This window comes from Chelonia mydas, chromosome 1, assembly GCF_015237465.2.
Source record: "Chelonia mydas isolate rCheMyd1 chromosome 1, rCheMyd1.pri.v2, whole genome shotgun sequence".
In the NCBI taxonomy this organism is placed as follows: Eukaryota; Metazoa; Chordata; order Testudines; family Cheloniidae; genus Chelonia; species Chelonia mydas.
In genome coordinates, this window is record NC_057849.1 from 268,340,309 (window position 1) to 268,358,121 (window position 17,813).

The window sequence follows — 17,813 nt, forward strand, 5'->3', positions numbered from 1 at the left end:
TGTTCATATTTGTCAAGAGCCATAAGTGCCCAGCCCAGGCTGGGTTCTATATAAATAGTTGTATTCCTGCAGGATATGCCTGTGTCTATTTTCTTATGAAAGAATCACACTTAATCAATTATGCAAACACTGACATTTCAAAATACTGGTGGAAGGACTGTGGGAATCAAAACTGAAGTGCACCTTGTTGAGACCTGTGCTGGGAGCTGATGCTGAAAAGGGCTTGGTGTGATGGCTGTGGGAAATTTCAAACAGCAGCTTTAAAAATTTGCCTGACAAAGAGCCTGTAGAAAATACGATGGTGTTTTAGGAGATTTTCTTTTCAAAATAACCAAATGTTAATGATATATATTCTGAAAAGTAATATCACTCCTTCAAATGTTTTCATCAGGACACGGGTGGTAAATACTGCTTGCAATTGTTACTACTCATCTCTCGTCAATTAGCAGCTATGCATTTCTTTTCACCAAAAGTTAGTGACTATGGGAATAAGATATATACACTCTAGAATGCCTTAATTTTAAACTGTTGATCATTGTGAAAAATTAAAAAAAAACTATTCTAGTGAATACAGATATTTAAAGAAGAAACCAGGAGTTCAAAATCCAAACCTAATAAAATATAATCCCTACACACCAAATGAGAAACTGAAGAAAGTCTCATTTATTTTATCAGGGCAAGGGAAAAACTGAGAGTGTCAAACAGGCAGTGTGTGCCAGTGTCAGCGTGTGCCTTCTTCAGAACTGGAGAAATATGAGGACTGTATGCAAATGCAAACTCAGCTGCAGTAGCACGGACTCCCTTGGTAACCCATCTGAAGTCCTCAAGTGCCAAAACCACGATGGATTCTACTCATGTATTTTCTGTCCTCTGTTATGAACCTGGAAAGAATAAACAAGTCCACTTTCAAACACCTATGAGTAGGTGAACAGTTTAGGGGAGAGTACCTGGGAATTTTTTTTTAGCTAATGAACCATATTTTTCTCCCATAGATAAGGCAATGGCTGTGGCACTACATGACCCTTTTTTTAGAAACAACTTTAAATGAGAAACTAAACAAAGTCACATTAAAACAGCACGCGTCATAGCACCAGTGGCTACAGGTCCTGATCCAGCCACACACTTACGCATGTGATGATGAACTTTAAGCATATGAGTAATCACATTGCTATCAATGGAACTATTCGTGCTTAAAGTTAGGAACACATTGAAGTGTCTCAAGAGCACAGTTTGGTTGAGAGAAAACATAAACCCTTCCAGGTGCTTGAATTAGTCATGTGATTGCAAGCATTCCCCATTTTCAAAATTCCTCCGCAGGAGAGTAGTATCACAGCTGCATCTTCCGCATGGTATACTTCCCAAAGGAGCTGGCAAGAGTAACCGCACTTGAAAGAAATAAGTGCAACTCAGTCAATTTCACTCAAGCCCTACTGGGCTGCAGGAACAACTCTTTTTTGCACAGAATCAAACTAAATTGGGTCAGGTCAGGGGGAGGAGACAGAGGGAAAAAAAGTAAAATATTACATAATTTTAGGTTGGAGGCTTAGGGTGAGATCCTTACCCCTCACTCCAGCCCCTTTACACTGGGTAAAAGGGAAGGGTGGTGTAAAGGGCCTTAAAAGCTTGCGTTTTTTGGGGGGGGAGATTTCCTTGGCACAGGCACTGTGGAAGACAGCCATAAGGCTACCATTGGAGGACCCCTTCCAGCCTGTTATGCAGGGGGCATGCTGGGAATGGCAGGGTTGTTTTGAGAGTAGGGTTGCAGCAAACAGTGTTGTGGTCCATAGAACAGCGCAGGAAGGCTGGTGAAAGATTTTGAGGCTCCAGTGCCTGGGACAGTCCGGAATCAGGATGGTGAAAAGATGGCTTAGATATGCACTACAGAATCTCATCCTTAAGGTTGTTTTTTCCCCTCCCTATCAAACTATCACACTGATGAATGATGGTGGTGAATTGGTTGGAGAACTAGAAGAAACTCATGAACAAAGCCTTCCACTGAAAATGTTTGAATCGCTCCTACTTTGAAAATGTTTGTGTGAAACTCATAATACAGAGAGAAACACAATTAAAGCACTACCTTCTAGTATAGTTAGCATCTGCAGGGTGGATCCTCACTTAAGGTCCTGATCCAACACCCATTGAAGTCAGTGATTTTCTTTCCATTGATCTGGATGGGTTTGGATCAGGCCCATAGTGGTGGGTACTTATGGCAGGAAAGAAAAAATGTGTTGTACTCACTCTGAGCAGTGATATCCCAATTTTTTTTCCCCAAAGGAATGCACTGAACTTGTTTTCACTTCCTGCCTATATCTTCAGAAGTTTTGTGTGCTATCCATTATGGAGAATGGAGGACTGGCAAAGTCTGAATCCTGAGGTGTTTTTTCCTTCTTTTCATTCTGTGACCTTTCTTGAGTAGTAATTGGGGAAGTGAGAGGTAATATATTAAATCTTGTTAGTCCTCTTGATTGGTTTTTCCTTTCCTTTCTGACATTATATTTTGTATTTGTCATACACACACACACTTGGGTTAAGGAACAAATTCAATTTGGCATCAATTTTTAACTGGTGGAACTCATAAATCATGCACAGTATGTATCCATTCTGATTGGATAAGGCCTGGATGCCCAGGGTTTACAAATATCCTTACAACATATCAATTCTCATGGCAACCTGGCCAGCATTAATGCACATTTAGGATTACCTTTGACTAAACTCCAGGCCAGCCAATAATAATATAATTTTCCATTTGGTGTTCAAGAGTTCTATTATATTTGTTTTGATTTCAGTATTAAGGGTGACTAATTTTTCCCCTGTGTCATTGGACAAACTGACAAGCTGGGCAGTTTTAATGAAGCAGATGCAATAAGGAGAAGTTCTGTTTCATACCTTAACATAAGGGTTCTGATTTTCATGAATGCTGAACACCTGCAGCTGCTGTTGACTTCAGCTGAAGCTGTGGTTGACCAACACTTGTAAAATCAAATGATTAAACCTGCCAGTTCTGAGCTGCTGGTTGTCTCAGCAGAGCTGAACTTGAGGGTGTGTTCTCTCACATCATATTTCCCATAGTTGTACCCCTGGAATTCAGTTCTAATGTTAGCAGATCCCTCTTCGCCTTCAAACTGAATTAAAAGGCAACCCTGCAGATTGAAGCAGGGCAGTGGCGGGCAGCCTTGTCCCACATCAATGATATTTTTTCGTATATCTTTAGGGCATAGCTGACCATTATTCCAAGGGCCTGCTAATGTTTCTGGAGAGATAGGAATTTTTATATCAACAGGGCCTATTTAGTCAATGCTCACAAAACTACATCTTTAAGGGACCCTACCAAAATGTGTGTGATGTTTTCTACTCATGCTCTACTGCCACAGAGGGGTGGAACATGAACTGTTTCAAGTCTCTACCTTTATCATGACCACGGTTAGCGTACGTCATAGGTTCCCCCTTCCTTTTTAAAGGGAAATCTCTATCCACTGTTTCTTCCATGAACACCTATATCACTTCAGAACTTATTATCTGCAACCTCCAAGCATGTCATTCCCAGTTCTCAAGAGTTTGGGTCTCATGGAAAATGCATTGCACACAGCATCTTTAGCTGGGGCCTCCCAATCTAAAGGCTTTGCAAAGGGTACCCAAATCTATTTGAACCAGCAAAACACAATGTTAGGAGGGGCTCACATGTGACCAATGCATTTTCACTTTTATTTCATGTCATACAGAATTTGGGAGAAGGTTGCACTTCCTGTCTTGGGGAGGAATGACTGCATTTTCTGTTTCAGTCTAGTGCAAAAAAAAAAAAAAAAAGTCAGTCGGTCATTGAGTTTGCCACACTCCTTCGGTCTAAGCTGTCTTTTAGCCCTACGCCAACTCTGCAACTTCCTCATTCACGATAGAGCAGCCACTATTTCAGTGTTTTACATCTGAAGGAGCGTCTCTGAGATCAAACCCAACAAAGATACACCATGACCCCGCCATCAATAGCACACTTATGAACCAGGGAATTGAAAGTCATTCTCTTATCGAGCCTTAAATGTGATACCAATTGCTCCACAATTTGTACTTTTCAAGTTCAGCTACAGACTATTTAAGAAATTCTTACTTCAAATTCACTGTGTCTAAGAAGTCAAATCTTAAGAATAATTCACATTGTTGAGAGTTTCAGATCATTTGCTGCTTATGGGCTTGATTCCCCACTATCGCAACTCCCACTGATTTCAATCTAATGAAATTACAAATCAGGCCCCATATTCATAGTACACATATTCTTTGTCTGTTGGTGATTTCAAGCCCACCATGTAGGCATTTTAATGTCCACAATCTGTGAAGGTTCTGAATGAAAATTAAACATGGAGTTAATTTTAATAAAGAGTGAACCTTTTCATGGCCAATAATTTAATTTTATATAATTTCATTAGCCTTAATTTATGCTGCACATTTAAATTTAAACATGAGTTAAGAATTTAGTGTCACTGACAACTCAGAACTGCAAGGATATGTTCTCATTTGATCTGATGTATTAGTCTTTAGCATCACATATTTCTGTAACATTACAAGAGGCAGCTTGGCTTAAGTCGAGCACATTGAATATACTTTATTCAAAGTCAGGGTGAAATGTTCTTGCTTTTATAGGTGTTAATTGTTTGGGATAAAGTTTTCAGAAGCAGTCTTTGCATTTGCATGAATACATTTTCAGGCATAAAAACCTACATGGATATTTACATGCAAATTGGATAGCTTGTCTGTTAAATCCTTATTAGCATATGCAAATACAAGATTTGGGTAGCCCAAAAAACTGCTGAGTGGGTGTTAATTTAGATGTTGGGTTATGCCTCCTTTCAAAATATGTTCCTTAATGTTACCAATATGGTAATTTAATTTACAAAGAAAGAAAAAGAAGAAAATGGGAGGGAAGGGGACTTAGGGGAGAGGTATCTTAAAAATGACCTTTGAAATACTCTGTTATAATAATCCCTTTAGGCTAGGTTAGAGAGAGTTTACCCAAAGACAGAAGGATATTGGGGAAACAAATGTTTTAAAAAGCCTTTACATTTTAAGAAGGTCAGCTATAGGATGAGTTATTTCTGGGGAAATGTAAATATTTGAGAGGTCAACTAAATATTGTATCATGCTCCCCAGAGAGATGTGGTGAATGCCATATTGATTGGTGTGATGGAATGTACAAACCCCACATAGATCCAAATGCGGTTAAGGGACAGTACAGAGACCAGGTAACCCCTGCCCCTCCAGACCTGCAGAGCATGCTAAAACTGGAAAGGAAGATTAAAAGGGAGCAACTCAGCCCAGAAGGGGGAGGCTGGAAAGGAAGAGATACCTACCCTGAGGCTCCTGGACAAGCATGCCAAAGAAGCCTCCCTGTGGGAAATAGGACTGCCCTCTGAGTCCAGTTGGAGCTGAAGGTTTAGTTGTCTTTTCTTTTTCTTTTGTTACCTTATATTGAACTTAGAGCCATTGGAGGAGAGACAGATGGTAGGAAGTGACCCAGGGAGGGTAACTCTGAGGGCACTCCAAGGTGCTGGACACTGTTGACTCTCATAGAGCCCTACATCAGAGCCCGGTGGAGTGGGAGGGCCAAGGATCCCCTACCAAATGCCTCTGCTGCAGGTGGGTCATAAGCCACATTCCAATTTAACTCACCCTCTGATTAGAGGAGGGCAAGGACACTGCAAATCCGAGGTGAAGCTAAACACATCCTTGGGTGAGGAATTGAACTGAATGACCTTCCTACAGAGACGCAATGCTGTGTGTGCTACCCACTAGACTACCTGGCCCTCTAAGGGCTCTATTACAACTGGTAAAGGATATCTTGTTTTGTTCCTTGCAGTAAATTGATTTATATGTTTTTTATCTAGTGGGTTTGCCAGTGGGAGAGAGAACACTTGTACTTATCCTGCCTGTTTCCCTTATAGTTTGCAACTTGCCATGTTGCAGACAGGATTAGAAGTTTGAGCTTGTTAAACCTGAGAAGATATGAACCCTGACACTAAGCCTGGCATTTGGTAAATGTAGTTCTGTAGCATGGTGGCCATTTTATGGGAGGCATGTTTGCAATAGGGTAAATTAAAGTAGTTGGGTTTAAGAATTATTTATTTATTAAAATATAGAGATGAGTTATGCAGTTAGTTGCATCACATGTGAATTAGTTCTTTTTTAATAAAGAGGAAGATTTTAATTCTTCTGCATTTGGAATTGTGGGCCTGACACTTACTCTGTTGCACCAGTTCACTGCTACGATGATGCCATTAAAATCAGAGGACAAAGATAAAACTGGTATAACAGAGTGAAGAATCAAGCCCCATGTCTTCTTCTCGAGAGAGGGCGAAACTGAATAGCCAGAAGAGGCCTGTGACAGAGGGTCTGGGATATGTCAGTGGTAGATATTTCATTGCAAGGGAAACTGATAGGGGAGATTTTAAAAGAAGCAGAAGAGCATGAATTAAGTCCTGTAGCCCAGAACAACAGATAACTGAATCAAAAGCCAATCACCTTGACTTGGAAGAACTGTTTAGGGAGATCAAGATGGCCTCTGAAATTCTGGACTTGGAGACAGAAAGGTGGGGAACAACTCAGAGAGATAAGGGGAAAAATTGACATTACATGGGCATTTCCTCAAGGACAGTACTCCTGATAAAACTTTCCTTTGGAAGTAGTGATGAAATCTCATCATGATATGCTAATAAACTCTAACATCAAGGACTTGATAAACAGATTGGGTGGAAGAGAGTGGGGGGCAGGGGAAGAGAGATCTCTGAACACAGCAAATGAGGCTGCCAGGCTGACCAAAAAAAAAAGTCTGAGGGAATTTGGTTTCGAGAGACATAAGATTTTATCTTCTTTTTGTCTGTAACTTAAGGTGGGCTTTGCAAATTATTCATATGAGGTATGTTATACAAGCCATTCCTTTTGTTTTGCTACTATTTTTTCGGTTTTTCATAAATCTTGTTTTAAGAAGTCCACTCTTGAATGGTTGTCTGATGCAAACTGCCCTGAAAGGAACAAAAATCCCTCAACTTGTAAAGGGCGGGGCTGAAGGGTAAAGAGTTTCTGGAGCCTGAATCCCCACTCATGGTCTCAGTCAAATAGAACATGGACAGAGGTGTCCTCTTTCACTAAGGTGCACCACAAAGGGCTTTGACAGGAGAACACAGGGAAGAAGCCCAAAGATCATGGAGGAGATGGGAGTTGGTGGGTGCTGGGTTACATGGGCCTCTTAGCAGTTTTGCAGTGGCAGAAATAGCAAGCATGTAGGGAAAATAATGGCTCCAAGTGTGAGCTTCAGGGTGATATTTTCACAATGCTGACAGTTCTTGACATCTATCATGAGTCCATGATATTTGTTTTTTGTTTGTGTGTGTTTAAAGTTCCAGCTCCTGGAGTGATATGATTGCATGAGAATCACAACTTCATTTCTTTAAGTAAGACCAGAGTAAGACCAGGAGTAAGTTCCTCGCCCTCATGGTTATGGAGGGAAGCTTGGAAACTTGAGAGCTTAAGGCTCAAAACCGGAAGGTAAGGAAAAGGGACCATAAATATATTACTTTTTTAAGTCTCATGCTATTTAAACCAATCCCATGAGTTTGAAAGTTTAGGGGTGGCAGTGTTGTTTTCAGAAGCACTCAACGTTGACCCAACTCTCCTCCTCCTATTAAAATCAATGGTAAAACTCCCATTGACTTCAGTAGGAAAAGAGACCAATGTTAAGTACTCCTGAAAATCCCATCAAGAGTGAACAAACTTTCCTGCGTGTCTGAAAGACTTCAGCATATGGCTCTTTAAACTGGATAATGGTAGTTCCTTTTTTCATATTTTGGGAATTTTCTCCTTTTAATCTTTTTTTGTTAAAGATTATTTTTTCATATACTTCTTCCCCATGCCTCGATCAGGTAGCCTATCCCATCCTGGTACATACAAATAAAGGCCCATATTTAGTCAAAACAATTACATGAAGCAGTAAAATAAAAGAGAGCCGATAGCCTATGTTAATGATTACAATATGTAAAACAATCCATCTCTGTCTGTACTATTAACAGAACACTGCAAGCTACCAGGTCAGCATATTTTGTTCCACTGTGACTGTAGTCTATGGTGGATCTCTTGTGTTCTCTGCGGACAGATGCTGAAAAGGTTTGATTTAATCCCAGCCATACAATCGCTCTGATCCACAATCTTCTATTTAAATTCTCCTTTCAAGAGAATGATTTTTAATTTTAACCTGCCTCTTTCTCTCTCGTCCCCTAGTACAAAGCTGTGATGATTATAGGGAGGAAAGGATGGTGGAGCACATCAGCTGTGCTTTTTAATCTGTTTATATACCCTAACAGATTTTGCAGATGAAATTTGGCAAACGTTAATTGTATGTGCAGAATTCATGCTGGGAAAATCTCCTTGGAACAAGAAAAAAAGGCGGAGTGCACAGCCGGGCTGTTATGTAAGATGTTTATTTTCATCAAATCCACCCATTGTATGCTATGCAGAAAATAGGCCAAAGCTGCAGAACAATGACATCATGTCATGATCAGAAAGGACAAAGAAACCTGATTGGTGTATTGAGAAATATTAGTTTATCATTATTGGTAATTTCAGTTAATGGTTGCTATCTTTCTTCTACTGATTAGGATTTAGCGTGATTAGGAGGAAGAAAAAACAAGAAAACAGGCTGTATTTTCATTTTAAAAACTTTTCTAAGGAGAAATTGTGAGACAGCTCACGGGATATAGCAAGGCATGTGTAATTGGCAGGCCAAGAATGATGTTGGAGTTGCTGTGACCATCCTTCTGCACTCTACCCCAGGAAGGACCTCCAATTCACTTCCATAATTTCAGTTACTTGGACAGTTCCTTTCTACGTATATGCTTTTAGTTAGACCCATATTTAAGTGCATAAAACAAATGCCACCCAATGCATACACTTTTTACCCAACTTGATTTTAAATTTCAGATCTCTTTATATTGATTTAGGGATGGATTTTAAAAACTGGGAAATTTCCATGCAAAAAAGAGTTAATTTATAGTTATGGTTGCTCCAGTAATTATGTAAATATGATAGTTATAATCCTTAAATGATAGTTTCCATGCTTGGTAATGCCTAGGTTTATGTTTTAAATTGTATTGTTTTTATAATGAGGTTTATATAATTAAAAGGAACCCTGGAGCAGCTTTACATTAATTAAGAGAGACAGAGTGTGTGTGTGTGCGAGAGAGAGAGAGAGAAAATATAGGCAGAAAAATCCCACCATAGGCCGTAAACTCTTCAGGGTACTGACTGTTTTTTACTACAGGTTTGTACAGTCTCTAACAGCATCCTGACCTAGCTGAGGCTCAATGATGCTACTGAACTAGTAATAATAATAATAAATAATAAATAAAATAATGATAGTGTGGAGTTTCACCCACTTGTGAAATAAAAACTGAAGACTTTCCTTGGCCTTGATTCTACAGCATTAAGTTGTCTCAGTTAATTAGTATTTTAGAAACAGGTCTGTGTGAGTTAAATTATTGCCAAATAGAAAAGAAGTGTGATGTGGAAAGAAGTTCGTCCCAGATATATTAGTGTACAGGCATGCCCTGAAAAGAATACTGTGTGGAACAACCAAATACGACAACATAGGAATAATTCCCTTAGAATTAAGACAGCCCACAATGTAAAGAGTTTTTCTTGCGGTGGACACAGAACTAATGAGACACAGATACCATAATACAACTTTGTTTAAAACTATTATCTAACTCAGGTAAAAATGCCACACTACCTAGCAGGTTTGTTCTCGTGCTGATATCAACAGACGTCAATGGCCCCTGATGTACTATAAGCAATGGCCCCTGATGTATAAATCGCACCTGGAGCTGCAGCTAGCAAGAGATGTCAAGAGTAACAAGAAGGGTTTCTTCAGGTATGTTGGCAACAAGAAGAAAGCCAAGGAAAGTGTGGGCCCCTTACTGAATGAGGGAGGCAACCTAGTGACAGAGGATGTGGAAAAAGCTAATGTACTCAATGCTTTTTTTGCCTCTGTTTTCACTAACAAGGTCAGCTCCCAGACTGCTGCGCTGGGCATCACAAAATGGGGAAGAGATGGCCAGCCCTCTGTAGAGATAGAGGTGGTTAGGGACTATTTAGAAAAGCTGGACGTGCACAAGTCCATGGGGCCGGACGAATTGCATCCGAGAGTGCTGAAGGAATTGGCGGCTGTGATTGCAGAGCCCTTGGCCATTATCTTTGAAAACTCGTGGCGAACGGGGGAAGTCCCGGATGACTGGAAAAAGGCTAATGTAGTGCCCATCTTTAAAAAAGGGAAGAAGGAGGATCCTGGGAACTACAGGCCAGTCAGCCTCACCTCAGTCCCTGGAAAAATCATGGAGCAGGTCCTCAAAGAATCAATCCTGAGGCACTTAGAGGAGAGGAAAGTGATCAGGAACAGTCAGCATGGATTCACCAAGGGAAGGTCATGCCTGACGAATCTAATCGCCTTTTATGATGAGATTACTGGTTCTGTGGATGAAGGGAAAGCAGTGGATGTATTGTTTCTTGACTTTAGCAAAGCTTTTGACACGGTCTCCCACAGCATTCTTGTCAGCAAGTTAAGGAAGTATGGGCTGGATGAATGCACTATAAGGTGGGTAGAAAGCTGGCTAGATTGTCGGGCTCAACGGGTAGTGATCAATGGCTCCATGTCTAGTTGGCAGCCGGTGTCAAGTGGAGTGCCCCAGGGGTCGGTCCTGGGGCCGGTTTTGTTCAATATCTTCATAAATGATCTGGAGGATGGTGTGGATTGCACTCTCAGCAAATTTGCGGATGATACTAAACTGGGAGGAGTGGTAGATACGCTGGAGGGGAGGGATAGGATACAGAAGGACCTAGACAAATTGGAGGATTGGGCCAAAAGAAATCTGATGAGGTTCAATAAGGATAAGTGCAGGGTCCTGCACTTAGGACGGAAGAACCCAATGCACCGCTACAGACTAGGGACCGAATGGCTAGGCAGCAGTTCTGCGGAAAAGGACCTAGGGGTGACAGTGGACGAGAAGCTGGATATGAGTCAGCAGTGTGCCCTTGTTGCCAAGAAGGCCAATGGCATTTTGGGATGTATAAGTAGGGGCATAGCGAGCAGATCGAGGGACGTGATCGTTCCCCTCTATTCGACACTGGTGAGGCCTCATCTGGAGTACTGTGTCCAGTTTTGGGCCCCACACTACAAGAAGGATGTGGATAAATTGGAAAGAGTCCAGCGAAGGGCAACAAAAATGATTAGGGGTCTAGAGCACATGACTTATGAGGAGAGGCTGAGGGAGCTGGGATTGTTTAGTCTGCAGAAGAGAAGAATGAGGGGGGATTTGATAGCTGCTTTCAACTACCTGAAAGGGGGTTCCAAAGAGGATGGCTCTAGACTGTTCTCAATGGTAGCAGATGACAGAACGAGGAGTAATGGTCTCAAGTTGCAATGGGGGAGGTTTAGATTGGATATTAGGAAAAACTTTTTCACTAAGAGGGTGGTGAAACACTGGAATGCGTTACCTAGGGAGGTGGTAGAATCTCCTTCCTTACAGGTTTTTAAGGTCAGGCTTGACAAAGCCCTGGCTGGGATGATTTAACTGGGACTTGGTCCTGCTTTGAGCAGGGGGTTGGACTAGATGACCTTCTGGGGTCCCTTCCAACCCTGATATTCTATGATTCTATGATTCTATGATTCTATGAAGCCTGCGGGTGAATGGAAAGAACATGCCCTCTCCATTTTCTCAGGCCTGTCAAGGGACCTTGACCAGAAGCTAGTCATTTTTGTTTTCATCAAAAACATTTTTGGGAACAAACAACATTTCCTGTTCTGCTCTAGTTAGGTACTTGCTGAAGTACATTGGGGCTCATTGCTTATCTGAAAAGCATATAATGGTTTGTTCTAGAAAGTGGAGAACTTGTGGAGGAGTGCTATTTAGTTTTGTTTTGGTTGGTGGAAATTAAGGAGAGCCAACTCTATTCTAATTTCAGGGAAGAATGAAACATGCATTACCTGTAATCAGAAGGACAAAGGAGGGTTTTGACTGAGTTTTCCTGGTCAGTTGCTGAAACAAAACTGATCCTTGAGACAAAGGAGTATAGTCCAGTGAGAATGGAGGAGGGCTAGTGGTATCTCTATGAATTACCTGGTGCCCAGATAGATCCTAGAAATATTTATTAACCATCTAGTCATTACAGGAATCACTTCATAAATACAGACTTGTGTTACGATCTCCTAGGCATCGATATTTAGAAATTGCCACTTGCATGCAGTGTGAAAATTCAAAATAGATGGTGGCTGGCTGGCTCCTACATTTCTACACATGGTGTCACTCCTCATTGTGGACAGATGCTGGACACAATTTCTTATTTTGTATTACATGGACACATCTTTTGTATGTGTCTGTATAGTGCTTAGCGCAATTGGGCCCAGATGGGGGTACCTGGGTGCCACTGTGCTAATAAATAATAATTATTATGTATTATTGAAGTCTTTGTACTATCCTGAGTGCAGGGAGTACTCCCTGCCAACACCCACTGGCGTGCTAATGGCTCCAAGGTGGCTATGGCTGTGTTCTCTCTGTAGCAGTCTGCACAGCTGGCTGGCTGTGCAGGGGAGCATATGCTGCACCCTCTGAAAGGGTAGTAGCAGTAGGTGCATTCCCCTGTGCACCTGTGGCCTTTGTGAAGCATAATGTTCCTGCTGGGGTGCTGAGGTTCTGCACTGCTGTTACCTGCAAAAATCTAGGGCATGCCTCCTATACCCTACCGAGGGCTCAAGGCATGACCCAGTTAATTTAGGTACCCCCACCCTTTCCCTATTGAGGGCATGGGGTATAAAGTACCTATCTTTACCCACGGGGCTCAGGGAAATCCTGGTCAATTTAAGTACCCACCCTTACCTACAGGGCTCAGGACCATAGGGGTCTGCAGAACATTTTCCCAGTGAAAGAGCCTTACACAGCTGTGCTCTACACATCTATTTATTAGCAACACAGAGAGAATGCCTATGCCAAGTAAATCTCTTATGCTCACCACTCCCAATATCCAGACAGACTTCACCCAATGGCCCGTCAGGATTCGCTCGACTGGGGGTTTCCGGTGATGCCTCTGCACATCATGGTCATGCAAAGGGGTCAGAGTGCTGGCAGCTTGATGTTGAACTGCAGTCCAGAGATGGTTCCCAAAGAACATTGCTCTTTATTCACATTATATAGGTAAAACTAGCTACTTCCTTTAACTTCAATAAACCAATCCCATTGTTCAATACCCCTAGGTAACAAAATGTAACCAACCGTGCACTGGCACCTGTGTTTCCTCCTCCCTGCTTAAATCTTTGTTTACATTTTATCTTTCATGTCCGAATTGTAACTTATTTATGACCTTCTTTTTTTGTGCAGATGGCCAGCATAAATTCGCTGGTCAAAGCTTATTTTACCCTTTGTTGGGTCTTTCTGTATCCTCCCTAAACTTCCCAGTGCCTGGATGTCTAATTTACAACCCTTTGTGTTATAACTCTTGTTAGGGGCATTCTCGAGGTGGGGGTGCCTTAGCAGCAGTGGAGCATTTTAGCTGTGAAATCCCAAGGCTAATCAAGGCTAGTTTAGAATGGGGGTGAGGTAAGTCCCAGACCTACACTAGGCTGGTCAAGGCTAGTTTAGTATGGGGGTGAATTAGGTCTTAGGGCTATACTGCCCCCAATGCAAGTCTGTGGCCAAATGCTGCAGGAGAAAAATGGGGCAACTGGAAATGACATTTTAACTTTGTTTAAACTACACAAAATATTCCTGCCTGTTATCTCTTTGATAAATCCATTGACCACTTGCAGAACAGATATTGCAGCATTCAACAAGCTCTAAAGTCAAACTCTAAAATATAATCAAATGTCATTAAAAAGGTCGTTTCTGTGTCTAACAGGAACCCTTTGGCCAAATCCTGGAGGCCTAACTCAGTCAAGACTTCTATTTACTTCAGTGGGACTTTTAGCTGAGTAAGGCTTCTAGAATTTATCCCTGGAGAGCATAACTGAACAATCCTGAGGGCTATAATACTTTGGCCTGGTTCTGGTTGTTGGCTTGGTGTGGGCTGGCTGGGTGACCAGTGGAGCACAGGTCAAGCTGGATGATCTGGTGGGCCCCTCTGGCCCTAAACACCATGACACTTTCCTTACTTAATAAAGTGTATTACATGTAAGAAAGAGGCCCAATGAGTTTTTTCTTCATAGTCAGACACAGGGTCAACTATAGGTTTTCTGCTGCCCTACACAAGCTAAAAAATCCTTGTTCTTGCATAGCAGCCAGCAGGCAACCATACAAATAGTTAGGAGGTACCTTGCTGTTCTTAATGTTTTGCTAAACTTTGCAGAACACCTTTTGCAGCTGTGTGCTAGGGAGGCTTCACATGTGGAAAAAACTTGGCATTATTTTATTCTCTTGCCAACCTATGGCCTAGCAAAGTGGTTTTCAACCTTTTTTCATTTGCGGACCCCTAAAATATTTCAAATGGCGGTGCAGACCCCTTTGGAAATCTTAGACATAGTCTACGGACCCCCAGGAATCTGCAGACCACAGACTGAAAACCACTGGCCTAGAACTTATAATGAGAAATATACATGATTCTTTTCATCTTACAAAGCCAGCATTAATATTGTATTATGAACACAGCAGTGGAGATGCTCTCCTCTCAGTCTAGATGCTATTTAGTTAGTTTGTCTACCCTCTTCCTCTGTTACCCTCTTCCTCTGTCACTACTGACTAAGCACATTGATCCTAAAATGTTCAATCTTTCTGTGTCAGGAAAATTATATTCCTTGATTTCCTACCATTTGCTCCAGTTGTGTCCCTTGGCTAACTTCCAACAGCAGTATTTGATTAAGACATAGACCAGAAAAACAGAGTTAAAGTAAGCATTCTAAAAAGCTTTGGAAATCAGCATGATTTTTCTACCATTTATATCACATATCTGGATAGGTTGGCTAAGCCCTTGTCTAAGAAGAAAATTTCAGATATAAATAGTGTGCAGTCCTGATGCAATAGCACTTTAAAAAATCATCATTTACTGTATCTAGCTTCTCTTTTTCCTTTGTATTTCCTTCCTGGCCCTGAATCATTTTCACTCTAGATGGGATTTGAGTTGATTACAATTTTAGGCCTTCTGCCCTTTTAACCCTTAAATTACAGTTGGTTGTACTGAATACATTAATCTCTTTTCTGTATTAAGCTGCAGTGGCTGTGGTAACTTTCTAAAAAATGGCTCATCTACTACAGATTGTTTTATGTTAAATTATGACCTGGGCAAGCATGATTTTCTTGATATATCTGCATGGGTGTTTGGGAAAAGTGCTGTAGAAAGAGCTGTTTACTTCTTACTTGGAAGTGGGTTTGGGGGGACACAATGATGGATTCACCAGTATCTTCATTTTTGACTTTTCAAAAGGATGTTTCTGCTTAATTCCTTTTACATTCAGGTTACCATAGTGATGTGACTTTCATTTTGCTCCTGAGCAAGCAGGATAACTTCCTAAACAATCTGAATATATACATATATTGTGGCAGACAGGGGTAAAAGTAAGTCTAGGGACTTACTGGTACGGGGCGGGGCTGGGCTGGGGCCGGCTCTGACCCCCGGAAGGGGTGGGGCCTCGGGCAGAAGGGGCAGGGCTGGGGGAGATCAGAGCCAGCCATGGCCCACCCTGTACCAGCAAGTGCCTCCTTCCCCCTTCCCGGGGTAACAGTAGCAGCTGGGGGCTCTGGCAGCAGTTTAAAGGGCCCTGGGCAGTAGTGGCAGCCAGAGCCCTGGGCCCATTAAATTGTCCCCAGAGCCCCACCACCGCTTCCCCAGGGCTCCGGCAGCAGGGCTCCGGGGACGGAGCTCCGGCTGCCACTACTGCCCTGGGCCCTTTAAATCATTCCCAGAGCCTGCTGGAGCACTGGGGAAGTGGTGGCGGGGTTCCGGGGACGATTTAAAGGTCCCAGGGCTCGGCCACCGCTACAGCCCCAGGCCCTTTAAATTGCTGCCCCAGCCCCGCCGCCACTACCCCAGGGCTCTGGCAGCAGGGCTCTGGCAGCAATTTAAAGGGCCGGGGGCTCCAGCCGCTGCTGGGAGCCACAGGCCCTTTAAATTGCACCTGGGGAAGCCGATCCACCCTGGTACGCACACCGGCTCTTGCCGGTACGCCATACTGGGGTGTACTGGCTTACTTTCACCTCTGGTGGCAGAGCTCCAACCTTGTCCCCGTGGGTCCCACACTTCCAGGCATTTATGTTAGCTTCTGAGGCTCACTGCAACCTTCCACATAGCTCTTCTCTCTCTAGGGTCAGGGAGACAGTCTACTGAGCCCTTTTCATCATAAGCCCGCAGTGGAGGTTGGTGAGAGAATTCCCACAGTCTCTGTTACTCCTACAGCCTCATGCCAAAACAGTTTAGCCTCCTGTCCTGACAGGGGCCTGTTTTCCCCTCCCAGGAGGTGTTTCTGTAGTGGTGGGTTAGGGGGAAACTGGGCCTGCCCTCTACTCCGGGTTCCAACCCGGAGACCCTAATGGTAGCAGCTGTTGGCAGCCAACCTTTTACTGCCAGAGTTGCTACATTTCCTTGGGTCACTTCCCCACAACTCTCCTCCTTCTCCCTTACCAATGATTTGAGGATGTCATCATTAACCAGCCCTTCAACCACCCTTCCTCTCCTCTGGCTCCTATCTACCTGACTGGAGTGAGCCCTTTTATATTATCAGAGGGGCCTTAATTAGAGTCAGGTGGTCACATTAGCTTAATGGCCTCACCTGACTCTTTGCAGGTTGTTTGGAGTCAGGTGTTCTCATTAGCCTGGAACAGCCCCTGCTCTGGTCAGTCAGGGAACAGAAACCTGTTCATCCAGTGGCCAGTAGAGCCACCTTTGGCTCCTCTACTGAACCCGACTGGCCCGGAGGGAGACGGGAGACTGCTGCTGCTGGGCCTTGGGCTCTTGCTGCTGCCACCGCCGCCACTGCTCCAGCAGCTCCCATGGCTGGGCCAGACACCCCCCACCCCCCTTCTCTGCTACCTGGTTGCTGGCTAGCTGCTGGACCCCCACACCCTTGGGTGCTGCTATTGCTCCAACTACAGCTCCTTGGGTGGGGCTGCTGGCCCGCTCCCGAGAGAGGGGGAGTGAGAGACCGCTACCCCAGCTGTTGCTACTGCTGCTGCGGACACCACCACCTGTGAGGGGTCCTTTCTGCCTGCCTGGCCACCAGGCTGCTGCCTGGAGCTCCTGGACCCCAAAGGAGGAGGGGAAGAGGCCATCTGCTGCTGAGGGAGCGCACAGGAACTCTGCAGACCACTGTGGAGGGAGCCTTAAGACTGAGTAACTTTTGAACTGTGCTCTTATGGTGGGGGTTTTGACTGTGTTTGTGGGGTTACAGGGGGTGTGGCATGGAGCCTGCCCCCTAGTCCATCCGTGTGCCCGCCCACCAGCACCGTCATTGCTGCCCCCTCCACCACCCCCGGCGGACTCTGACCATCTGCCTTCAGCTCCTGCCTCTGGGATTCAGCTGCTCACCTGACTTTCCACGTCCTTTCACCACCTTTTGGGCCAAACGCAGCAGCCAGCCCATACCGACTCTTTGCAAGCGTACGTAGTCGCACGTTGCGCCCCCCCCCCCCCCCGGACTGACCCCCTTCAGCAAGCCCCCAGCTTTGTCCCTTGCTACCTGCCCCATTTTGCCCCTTGCAGCCTTTAGCCCCCCCCTTTTACCCCGGCACCTCGCTAGCTTCAGTTTGTTTGCCTGCCCTGCCCTTTTCCCTCTGCAGCTTTTGTTTGTTTGCCCCACCCCGGCCTCT

General features: G+C 43.7%; 1 long non-coding RNA gene across 1 annotated transcript; it reads right to left on the reverse strand.

The window, feature by feature from the left end:
* Nucleotides 1-664: 664 nt before the first annotated feature.
* On the reverse strand, nucleotides 665-16,683 carry LOC122465752. Its single transcript, XR_006290787.1, has 3 exons — nucleotides 16,630-16,683; nucleotides 13,036-13,163; nucleotides 665-881 (listed from the first exon to the last, which is right to left on the reverse strand). It is a non-coding gene; the product is annotated as an uncharacterized LOC122465752 (long non-coding RNA).
* Between the last annotated feature and the right edge of the window lie 1,130 nt (nucleotides 16,684-17,813).